General features: G+C 43.8%; 1 protein-coding gene across 3 annotated transcripts in view; it reads right to left on the minus strand.

Moving 5' to 3' along the window:
• The window catches only part of PTP4A2 (protein tyrosine phosphatase 4A2), a 31,764-nt gene extending 23,152 nt beyond the window's left edge, over positions 1-8,612 (minus strand). For 2 of the 3 annotated variants that reach the window (XM_030327835.1, XM_030327833.1), the window contains exon 1: positions 8,525-8,612. The gene's annotated coding sequence lies outside the window, so the exon portion shown is untranslated. Of the gene's footprint in view, positions 1-7,817; positions 7,913-8,524 lie in introns of those variants that run through there. The other variant, XM_030327834.1, reaches the window with a different exon arrangement.
• Positions 8,613-10,936: the final 2,324 nt, after the last annotated feature.

Raw genomic sequence — 10,936 nt, forward strand, 5'->3', positions numbered from 1 at the left:
TCTCTCTCAAAAAAAAAATTTTTTTTAATTTTAATAGTTATTTGAATACTGGTAATAACATTAAAAATCCTAACAGCACAATTCTAATATTGGGCTTAATCTTATTGATTTCAGTAAATCTTTTGTTATTTTTTATTATTATTTTAGAGAGAGTGTATGAGCAGGGGAGAGGGAGAGAGAGAAAATCCCAAGCAGGCTCCACACTCAGCTGAGAGCCCAACGTGGGGCTTGATCTCACAACCCTGGGATCACAACCTGAGCTGAAATCAAGAGTTGGGACGCTTAACCAACTGAGCCATCTAGGCAACCTTTTAAATCTTTTAAAAGTTAAGTTAAATAGCTCTATTAAATTGATTCTATTTATTCACACTTTTCCTTTCTAGGCAAAGATATTACGGCTATCCTCTTCACAGGCTTTGCGTTTAAAGACTTTAGTTTACGTGCACTTTAAGACTCCCAATGTTATAAAGTTTAAGTTCACTGTTTTCCTAAATAACTGTGGTAACCTCTTTTATATAATAATAACTATCTCATGGGGCGCCTGGGTGGCTCAGTCGGTTAAGCAGCCGACTTCGGCTCAGGTCATGATTTCGTGGTCCGTGGGTTCCAGCCCCACGTCGGGCTCTGTGCTGACAGCTCAGAGCCTGGAGCCTGTTTCAGATTCTGTGTCTCCCTCTCTCTGACCCTCCCCCGTTCATGCTCTGTCTCTGTCTCAAAAATAAATAAACGTTAAAAAAAAATTAAAAAAAATAATAACTATCTCAAATTCAGCAGCACTCCCGTATAATTAAATTCTAATATTTGTTTTTTTCCTTTCTTACCTCCTTTAACCTCAAAAGGCTAAGTAATTTTCCTGGAAAACAATTTAATAAGTTTTAATCATTTTAATTTAGTTTCCAACATCACTATATGTACATTAACCCAGAGCCACTGAATTGATTATTTCATTAATAAAGAAATACATTTGAGGTTCTGAACTTCAACTGTAATAATGCAAATTCAGTAGTGAAAATCCAGAAAAAAAGAAAAAGAAAGAAGAAAGAAAATCCACAAGGACACCTGGATTCATCCTGTCAACACCACTTTGAAATATTTTCTGAGCTATATCAGGACAGTTAGAATGACTGTAACAGCTGTGAGTTCCCTGAGGTTGCAAAATAGATACTTGGGAAAAGGTTATTTGAATCACCTTTCAAAATAACCTACAGCACAGGAGCAGCATGCAAAGTAAGAACTTCCAGGCTATTGTTAGCATTATTTAAAATATATGTTTCAGACCTGAGCAGTTTATGGGTCAGCTTAACTCTTTCATTTCCCCATTTTGTCAAATATATTGAACATTATTTAAAGGTCCTGTTTAAATATCCACCACTGACAGGGAGGGAAGGAAGCTATGCACAGGATACAGAATAAAAAACATTCCAAATTACATCTTGTCAGCATAAATTCTTTTGTTTGAGCCCCAGAAATTTTTCTGCTGTTAGGGCATTTTGGTCCAAGTTTCCCCTAAAACCGGTTAAGTTACACTTCACTTCCTCTCCTAAACTTGCTTTTTATAAATTACATTGTACTTCACAGCCATCTCTCTCTGTGTACTCACTGTAATACAAGATAGACAAGAACCCAAATCATTCTATTTGGAGCTGCCAGTGGCCTTTTAAAATATACTGTCTACCCACCAATTGTCCATTAATGGCTTGATGTTTATTTTCATAAAACACAACATTCACAATCTTTAAAAACCATACAGTGAAAGCAGTTGTTTCACATTAAAACACGAGAGTGAAGTAAAAATGGTGAAATACCTCTATAACACCATGTCAAGGGATTATTATTCTTTGCTCACCAGTTTAGGTCAACATGGATTCACCTACCTTCTCTTCCAACTTAAAGAATGCAAAACGTACTTTCTCGTCCTCTTCCTCCAAATGCTTACTGAGATGGGGGACAGTATGCCACCTCTGAATGATACTAAAGTGCAGCATATCCAATATAACAACGAGCCTTTGTGGAGCTCTTTGTGCACACCATACAAACACTATCCAGGATCAAGAGCCTAAAAGAATCCACGTGGGTGAAAATATTTGATGAGGGACATTAAAATTTCATATTAATGCCACATACTTTGAAGACACAAAGTAAGTATGAGTAGAATGGAGGAGGATTACGACTTCCGAGGAAAGGTAAAACTTTTCTGACAAGACTGTAGAAACAGTGAAGGGCCATGGTAGCATGCCTTGAGAAAGGAAAGGAGTCTTTGGTTAAATAACTCCAGGAGGCCTTGACCATGCTGAGAATTTCAAACCAATTTGAATGCAATAAAAGCTTTTAAGAATTTAAAAGTAGGAGTAGTAGTCAGGGAGTGACTCTTTACTCAATGACAGAAAACAAATACGTCACATTGGTGGACATCTTCTGATCTACCGAGCATGTCCATAGTTACAAGCTTCACAAAAACAGACTCTCAACTTACTAACTCCTACCTCATAGGTGAATTATTTTTCCTAGTAAACAGAGAGAGGAGTTTAACTAAATTCTACTTGTTGATGACCTGCAAATGAAGATCTCATTTCACTAGAAAAACAATTCAGGGCATAGTCTATGACTTAAATTTGGACTGCTTCTCATCTTGGAAGATCTAAATTATTTGAGTAACTTAAACCAATCACCAAAGGAAACTTGTTTGCATCCACACGTGTGGAATGAAGAATAATGTCACTAGAATCTATTGTTTCTCCATCATATCCTTCTCAATTTGCTGACAAACCCTGCCGATGACTCATATCCTTCTGCACTAACCAGTCATTCTGCTCCCTCATGAGAGGCTTTTCATAAATAATGGAAAGTAAAAAACATCAATTTGTTTTGCTGCTAAAAACAGTAAATATCAGCATATGTCTATAAATCCAATTTACGGATACTGTGGTGATACAACCTAGTGAACGTCTCCCATAAGACTGCTCAAATCTCAACTAAAACTAAAAGAGGACTACAAGAAAGCAGACTGAATTTGAATTCTTGTCAAAGGATACATGAGTTAAGAGCCAACATTTTTGACCACTGCAGAAATAAAAACACAAAGTAATTTATCTGATCTGCTAAAGCAAATATATCATGCGTGCATTTTATGCCAAAAGAATTAACATTTTCTGAGAAGAATGAAATTTCAACCCAAAAATACTATGAAAGGAATTAAATATCTCTAAAGGTAAAGACCATTCTAATGGTCAAAATATTTTTTCAAAACAGGCTCAACTAGAAAAGAGTCACAGAAAAGCTTAAAATCCTCTATCGTTTAAAAAGGCAATGTTGTGCAACGTAAATTTATATTCAAATGATGAAATTTAGTTTCTAGGCCCCTTAAAATGAAGTAGATGCTGTATTACAGAATGTATGGGTAAGAAATCCATGCAGGCAAACAAAAAACATTTGTATTCAAGTAACAAAAAACTGTTGGTATAATCTGTCAACTCCTCACAGTCATTTTGTCAGGAAAGATTTTGTGCCCTGTCAATCTATGCTGACTGAACAGATAGTTCAGGGAAAACCACCGTAAGACGTGCAGAAGGGTCATTTTCTGACCCAGGTCCTGTTAACTCCACAGGCTAACTGTGGAAAGTGGACAGAGCCCACAGTGCTGTGCAGCTTCTTTCTTAGAGGTGCTAGACTAGTGACAATTTCCATTCAGCCCACATAGATCTCCACTACTCCAAGGAGAGAAAACATACATACAATACCTACTTGGGCTCTACATCAAGCAGTCCTATAGGGCTCCAAGTCCCAAGACAGTGGCCAGAAGTCAAAGGAGCTAGAGAATGTGGTTCAGTCAGTAAAACAAAGGGTAACTAGAGAAAGCGACCAGACACCTCTATACATATACACTAGCCCTAAGGATGAAAATGGATAAAAGGCTCTTCTAACATTCCAGATTAACAGACTCAAATCCCCATTTCCCCCCAAATTTGTAATTGGTGGTATCCATTGTTCATTAACAAACCCAAGGTACAAAATTATGTGAACTGTAACATCAGACTCTTGCTTTATCTTAGAAAATAATCATCAGTCTCTATATAACCCAACTAGTGTCTTAAGAAAACTCTCAAAGCAGCAATATCACCAAAAGAGCAAACAAAAAATATGCAGGTAACTGAAGTATCCTTTAAAAAAAAAAGAAAAAAAAAAAAACCCTAAAGACTACATTTCAAACAAAAGGCCATCTGCTTATGCATTTAAATTTAAGTTCATCTGCTTATGTATTTATTTATTTATTTATTTATTTATTTATTTATTTATTTATTTAAGTAATCTCTCTACCCAATGTGGGGCTCAAACTCATGACCTTGAGATCAAGAATCACATGCTTCTCTGACTGATCCAGCCAGGTGCCCCAAGGCCAACTTCTTTAACATCTACTTAACTCCTATATACCTCCCTATAAAATGACCAGAGTTAACTCAAAAATCAAGTTTAGCCAGAGATTTAAGTACCTTAAGCCTCAAGGGGAATTTTTTTTTTATCCACTGCCATCTATTTACTGATACTCTTTAACTTGGATTCCATAACCTGGGATTCAACAACTGATTCTATAAATCAATTTCTTTATCTGTACAATTTAAAGAATGCCACTTACTCAAAGGATTATTATGAATTTTAAGTAAGATTTATGATTCAGCATACATAAGACTCTCAAGAAGGGAATGTTGAAATTTAAAGTGTAATAATGTTGTTGGACATCACAAGTATCCTATGACCTCAAAATCTCTACCACTGCCCTACTCAATAAACGTAACTAAATCTACCACGTTAAAATGATGGATCTTGATATTCAGTTGCTCAAAACGTTTAAAGATCCCCAACTTCTATAAGTAGTATAGCTGATTATACAGTACTTGAAGAAATCAATCTAACTTGGGTTTCACTCTAACTTAAGTTTCGCTCTTCCAAGAGCAACAGCTAAAAATTTATGTACTGCCCCTCTGCATCTTATCTGTAAATGTTTTTTCTAGAGGCTTCGCTGGTTAACAATCCCATATTCCAACAAAAAGGTACAGTATAAAACCCTGTTAAATGAACCTTTACTAAATTTCAACTTTGTCTCAAAATCATAAAAAGTTCTATAACTATTACATACAAAACTTCTACCTTTGAAAGAAAAAATGTGAAGGGGCACCTGTGTGGTTGTCAGTTAAGCCTCCAACTTCAGCTCAGGTCATGATCTTGCGGGGTCTGTGGGTTCGAGCCCCACGTCCAGCTCTGTGCTGACAGCTCAGAGCCTGGAGCCTGCTTCCAATTCTGTGTCCCCCCTCTCTCTCTCTGCCCCTCCCCCTGCTCACACTGTCTCTCTGTCTCTCTCTCTCTCAAAAATAAATAAACGTTAAAAAAAAGTTAAGACAAATTGTTAAACAAAGAGCTAAATCTTAAGAAAAACAAATCTATTTTACCTCATTTCACACAAATATCTTTTCAAGGAAATATGAGACTTTCAAACTTTTTAAGAAAGTTATACACAAAAGCATTCAAACATTTACTCTTCCTAGTGCCACCAAAGTTCAATGATGTTGTAAATGATTTCTGCCTATAAATTTGGTTCGTTCAAATTAAATATTACTAGACTGACTCATGGAGGGAGTGGTTTGACTTTTGCTGTTCTGAGTCAGAATATACCCAGTTCAGCAGTTCTAAACAATTTTTCATTTGTATAGGTGTCCTAAATGCTAGCTTTTTCCAGTTACTAAATATGACAAACTGTTGCCTTAGAAAGGTCTTAATGGTGATAATATTTTCAATCTATATAGTTCAATTTATAATTAACAAAGTGCTTCCACATGTATTTTCTCACTTGCCTTCACAATCTGAGTTAAATATCTCATACAGCTGAACAGAAAAGACTTTCACAGAGGAATGACAACTTCTAGTTGACTCTTAACCCCAGTAACTCTTTCTCTTTCCCCCAAAATAAAAAAACATAAAAGGCTGATGGGTTTCTTTAATCAGACTTTCCTCTCCCAGACATATCCCAGGTGCCTCATAAAAACTATGTCTCAAAGCACACACCCTGGGGCCCCAAGAGTTTCAAGGCAGAATCTCCACCCACATAAAAGCCTAGCTTAGGCCCCAAAGAGCCTCAAGTCAGCATCTCCTAAATGATCCCTTTGCCTCTGGCCATCTAGTCTTCTGCATTAAATTCAACATTTCTCATCTGCAGAAGCTGCTGGGTCACTGTGTGGTTGAGAAACCTCAAAGTGAGACAACCTACTGCGAGGGTGGTGATGGTGTAGTGGAAAAACCAAGGACTCGAATCAGACAGACCTGGGTTTTTAATCCAGCTCCAATTCTTATTATCTTGTGACCTGGGACAAGTTACTTAACCTCTTTGCGTCTCTATTATCTCTTCATCTCATCACTGTAAGTCATTGAGGGCTCAGCACTGAATCCCAAGTGCCTAGCAAACAAAAACCACCCAGTATGTGCCAAATAAACGTAAATGAGGATCCCTACAACCTTCACAGTAGCTGTGAGATTTAAATGAGAGTGTATAAAAAGTACCTAGTGCACAACAGGCACTTAATACTAATTAGTCCAGTCCCCCACTGAATATTAGTTAACAATACTATTCACTACTTCTGAAAGCAGAGAGCATGGCATGCTAGTGAATGAGAAGGACACTCTAGAAAAAATATAATTTCAGACTTCCAATTACACGTAGATGCTTTGGTCTATAATTCGATTATGTCTACTATCAAAAGGACTACCTTCCTCTTTGCTTATCATATTGAAAGACTCCCAACTTCTAAGAAACTTATTAAAGTGTAAAATCCATACCAAATACTCTTTATCAAAAACCCCTACTTCCACAACACAAGAATCTGGCAAAGTCCATTAACAATGTCTATTCAAGGGGCGCTTGGGTGGCTCAGTCAGTTGAGTGACTGACTTCAGCTCAGGTCATGACAGCTCAAAGCCAGGAGCCTGCTTCAGATTCTATGTCTCCCTCTCTGTCTGCCCCTCGCCCGTTCACACTCAATCTCTCTCTCAAAAATAAATAATCATTAAAAAAAAAAAAAAGTCTTTTCACTCTCCAATATGAAACAATTTTGAAAATTTCAGATCAAAATACAGGCAAACAACTTCTCACCATCTTCACCAACACAAGTGATCCTGGAGCCTTAATAATGTGTTGTTCCGCAGCCTTAATTTCCCTTTGCACATTGAACAAGGCATAACTTCACTCACTTCCTGTCTGAAACTACTGTAAATAACTACCATATTCTAATCCAGCACCAGTTGTAGTTTGGTGATTCCAAACAGACAAGTAGGTCTGTGGTGATGCTAGAACTGCTGAGCACTTTCTATGTTTGTTTCTTGACAAACTCCAGGGAATAATAAACTAGCCTGTGGTTCTTCATCATCATCATCATCATCATCATCATCATCATCATCACATTATTTTTTCTTAAGAGTTCTTCTCCAAAATGGTAGAAAAGAGCCAAAACCTAACAAAAATTCTTTCCACTTACCTAACAATTAAATACCTTTCACCTGAAAAACCAGCAGTACTTGTACAAAAGCGTCTATGCCTCTAAACACTCTAAAGACAAGAGTCGAAGATCCTGGGCAATAGACAAGTTAGCGTTCAGAGGGCCAGACTAGGTTGGGATGAAGACCATGTCCTTGACAAATTTAGAAATTTATATGGATGTCATAAGACATGGGGGAAAACATTCACCCTCCCCCCCCCCCTTCCGAAAAAACACGACCGTTCTTTTAGAAATCGCAGAACCAGAAGATTATAATGCCATTGGAATAGACTCCTATACCGTTTCCTCATGCTGGAACCCAGGAACAAGACGCTCTTGGAAAGAACTCTCTAACCGAGGACACGCGGGTTCACTATCGCCATACACAGCGATCACGATCACGGAGAGTCTCCAGGATGCCCGCTCACACGCTGGACAATCGCAGGCACACCCTTCCACGCTCCCTCCTCTGCCATTCACCCTCTCCCCGTCCTCCCTCTCACGCACCACTCATATTCCCCCCCACTCTACCCCATACACTGACCGCTCTCTCCCTCTCCCGCTTCCTCACTCTTCCCCCATTTACCCCTGTCGCCTACGCACACTCCCCCAACACACCCCCCAAGCCCTCTACACTCCGCCCGCACTCACACACACACACACATTGACCCCGGACACGGCCCCCAACTCTCCCATCCACACCCCCCACTCCGTCTTCCTCACCCCATATGCACACCCAGCCCTCTCCCCAACTCACACTGTCCCCCTCATGCACGCACATTCCCCCCACACACACTCCACATTCTTGCACACGCACAGTCCCCCCTTCCTCACCCACCCTCGTTCTCCACGCTTCCCGGCTGCGTTCCCCCCGCCCCCGGCCCGGCCCGGCCCTCCTTCCGGGGACGTGTCTCGGGCCTGCACTAATGGCTGCGGCGCCTCCCGCCCTCCCCTTCCCCGAGGCCCCGGGAGCCGGCGCGGGGGCCGCCCGGGAGGAGCGCACTCACGCTGGCGAGCTGGGGACTGGGCATTGAAGTCCGGCGGCGGCGGGAGCGAGGAGGCGCCTCTCTCCTCAGTCACCTCGGCGGCGGCGGCGGCGGCGGTAGCGGTGGCGGCGGCGGCGACGACTCCCCCCCAGCCTCGGCGCGCGACACCCGGCCCGGCCCGGCGGCGGCGGCGGCGCGTGTCCACGAGTCCGTCTTGCTGCTGCTGCTGCGGCCGCCGCTGCGTCTCCTGCTGCCGCCGCTGGCCCCGCTCCCGCCGCTGCCCTGTGGCGTCACCTCGCGCCTTGCCCGGCCGCCGCTGCCGCTCCAGCCGCTACCGGACGGACGACGGTTACAGCCCGGCCGATCGCGCCGCCGCCACCACCGCTGCGCGCGCAGCCGGAACCAGCTCCTGCCGCCGCCCCTCAGGGGGCGCTGCGGGGCGCGGCGCGCGCGCCCACTGGCCCGCCCCCCGCGCCCGCTGACTGGCTGACCGGCCGGCTCGCGGGGCGGTTGAGCCCGCCCACCTACCCCGCGGGGCGCTGACCCACTGCCCTCGGCGCCTCCCCCGCTCCTCCTCGTGGTTCGTTCCGCTCCGCGCTCCCGGCTGCGGAAGGCGCGTCCATGTGACCGGGGAGGGGGGGGGCGGAACGTGGCCTGGGGAGTCGTTCGCCCACACCACGGCCCCCTCAACCCGCACCTGGGCAGAGGCGAGGGCCGGTGGCCGCTGTGTAACGTGCAAGGTCGAAGGGCTTTTTCCCGCATCCCGAGCCGCGAAGCCTGGGGCCAGATCCTGATGGGACGGGCCGGCGACCGAGCCCTTTGCCCGGGGATTTCCAGCTCAGAAGTGACAACCAGGGCAGCTCAGTACTTGGCTGCCCTTCCTCGAGGCCCCAAATAAATAGCGTGTGCGTCTGTAATTGTGAAGGATGTTTCTGCCTCTCTCCCCGCCCAACTCCGCGCGACACACACACACACACACGCACACGCACGCAAACACACATCCTAGGAACCCTCCTTGACAGACCAAAATTCAAACTTCCGGGACGGAACATCTTGGGCAAGTTATTTCCTCTCTCTGAGTATTCTCAACTATTAAGTGGAAATAGTTAGCTACCTCACAGGGCTCTTTTCACATACCAGTAATATAATGTATGAAAAATGCCTGGGTTTCCAACCCAATGTCCCCTTTAACGACAGAGATTATCCTGGAGAATCTACTATTCTCTCTTGTGTTTGGAAGGTGACCACAAATTCTTTAATTCTTTGACAGACCACGGTTCTGAGTTTGGGTTTGGAAAATGTGGTCACCGGTGAGTTGGGAGAGTGGTCTGGGCCACTACTGGATGGCAGCCAAAAAGAGGAATTCCAAACTGGCTTGGGAGGAAGAGGGGAGGCTCACCCATGAGGGTTGGGGAGGGGGGCTTGATCTCCCCTGTCCACCCTAAAATGTCTCACCTGCCCAGAAATGCCACCTGTCCAGAAGGGGCTCCTGCCCCTTAGGCTGCTTCCCCTCCACCACACACATGTTCATGTGGCCCTGTGCGGAGAAGCAGTGGTCAGCAGTCATCATTAGGCCATCCCCACAAGGTAGACCTGGGGCATTGCTCCTGACCAGAAGGCTTCCATTAGAGCTTAGCAGTAAAAAGAAAGGTCTTATGACTCAGCCACATTAAGCCACAGAACAGAACCCAAGATGTTCACCACCAGCAGGTGGCCCAGGAGAGGGTATTCCAGGGCAAGGCTGGCTGGCAGGACTGTGTGGGAGTTGAGAGGCCCTCAAGGCCCTTGGATGAGGAGCACAGGCTCAGCTGCCATTGCACTCTGTCTGCCTCCAGCAGGCAGCATTTTCTACTTCCCGGAAGCACAGACTTGAAACAGAGAACTGCCTCCTCCACAAAACTTGCGCTGAGTTTCCCGGCCATTGATTCTTCCACTAAAGTCTCAAAACACCTTACGCAGTCCCCTGTCATAGCACTTATCATGTGTACTGTAAATGCCTATTTTCATGATTCTCCCCTCCTTCGATTGACCTACCTTGGGCAATCTAGTACATGGTTGAACAAACGAATGAATCTTCCCTCATCTAGCTCTCAGCCTGGCCCTAAGATGTCAGTAAATAATACAATATCAGCTAAGGAAAACAATAATGGCTATGATAGTAGCTACCAATTATTAAGTATCTACACTATTATTTTTTCTTTTTTTAAATTTTATTCATTTTCAGAGGCAGAGACACAGAGCCCGAGCAGGGGCCGGGGCAGAGAGAGAAGGAGACACAGAATCTGAAGCAGGCTCCAGGCTCTGAGCTGTCAGCACAGAGCCCAACGTGGGGCTCGAACCCACAAATCCTGAGATCATAACCTGGGCCGAAGCCGGGTGCTTAGCCCACTGAGCCACCCAGGTGCCCCACATCTACAGTATTCTAAGCCCCAG

Source organism: Lynx canadensis, chromosome C1 (genome assembly GCF_007474595.2).
Source record: "Lynx canadensis isolate LIC74 chromosome C1, mLynCan4.pri.v2, whole genome shotgun sequence".
In the NCBI taxonomy this organism is placed as follows: Eukaryota; Metazoa; Chordata; class Mammalia; order Carnivora; family Felidae; genus Lynx; species Lynx canadensis.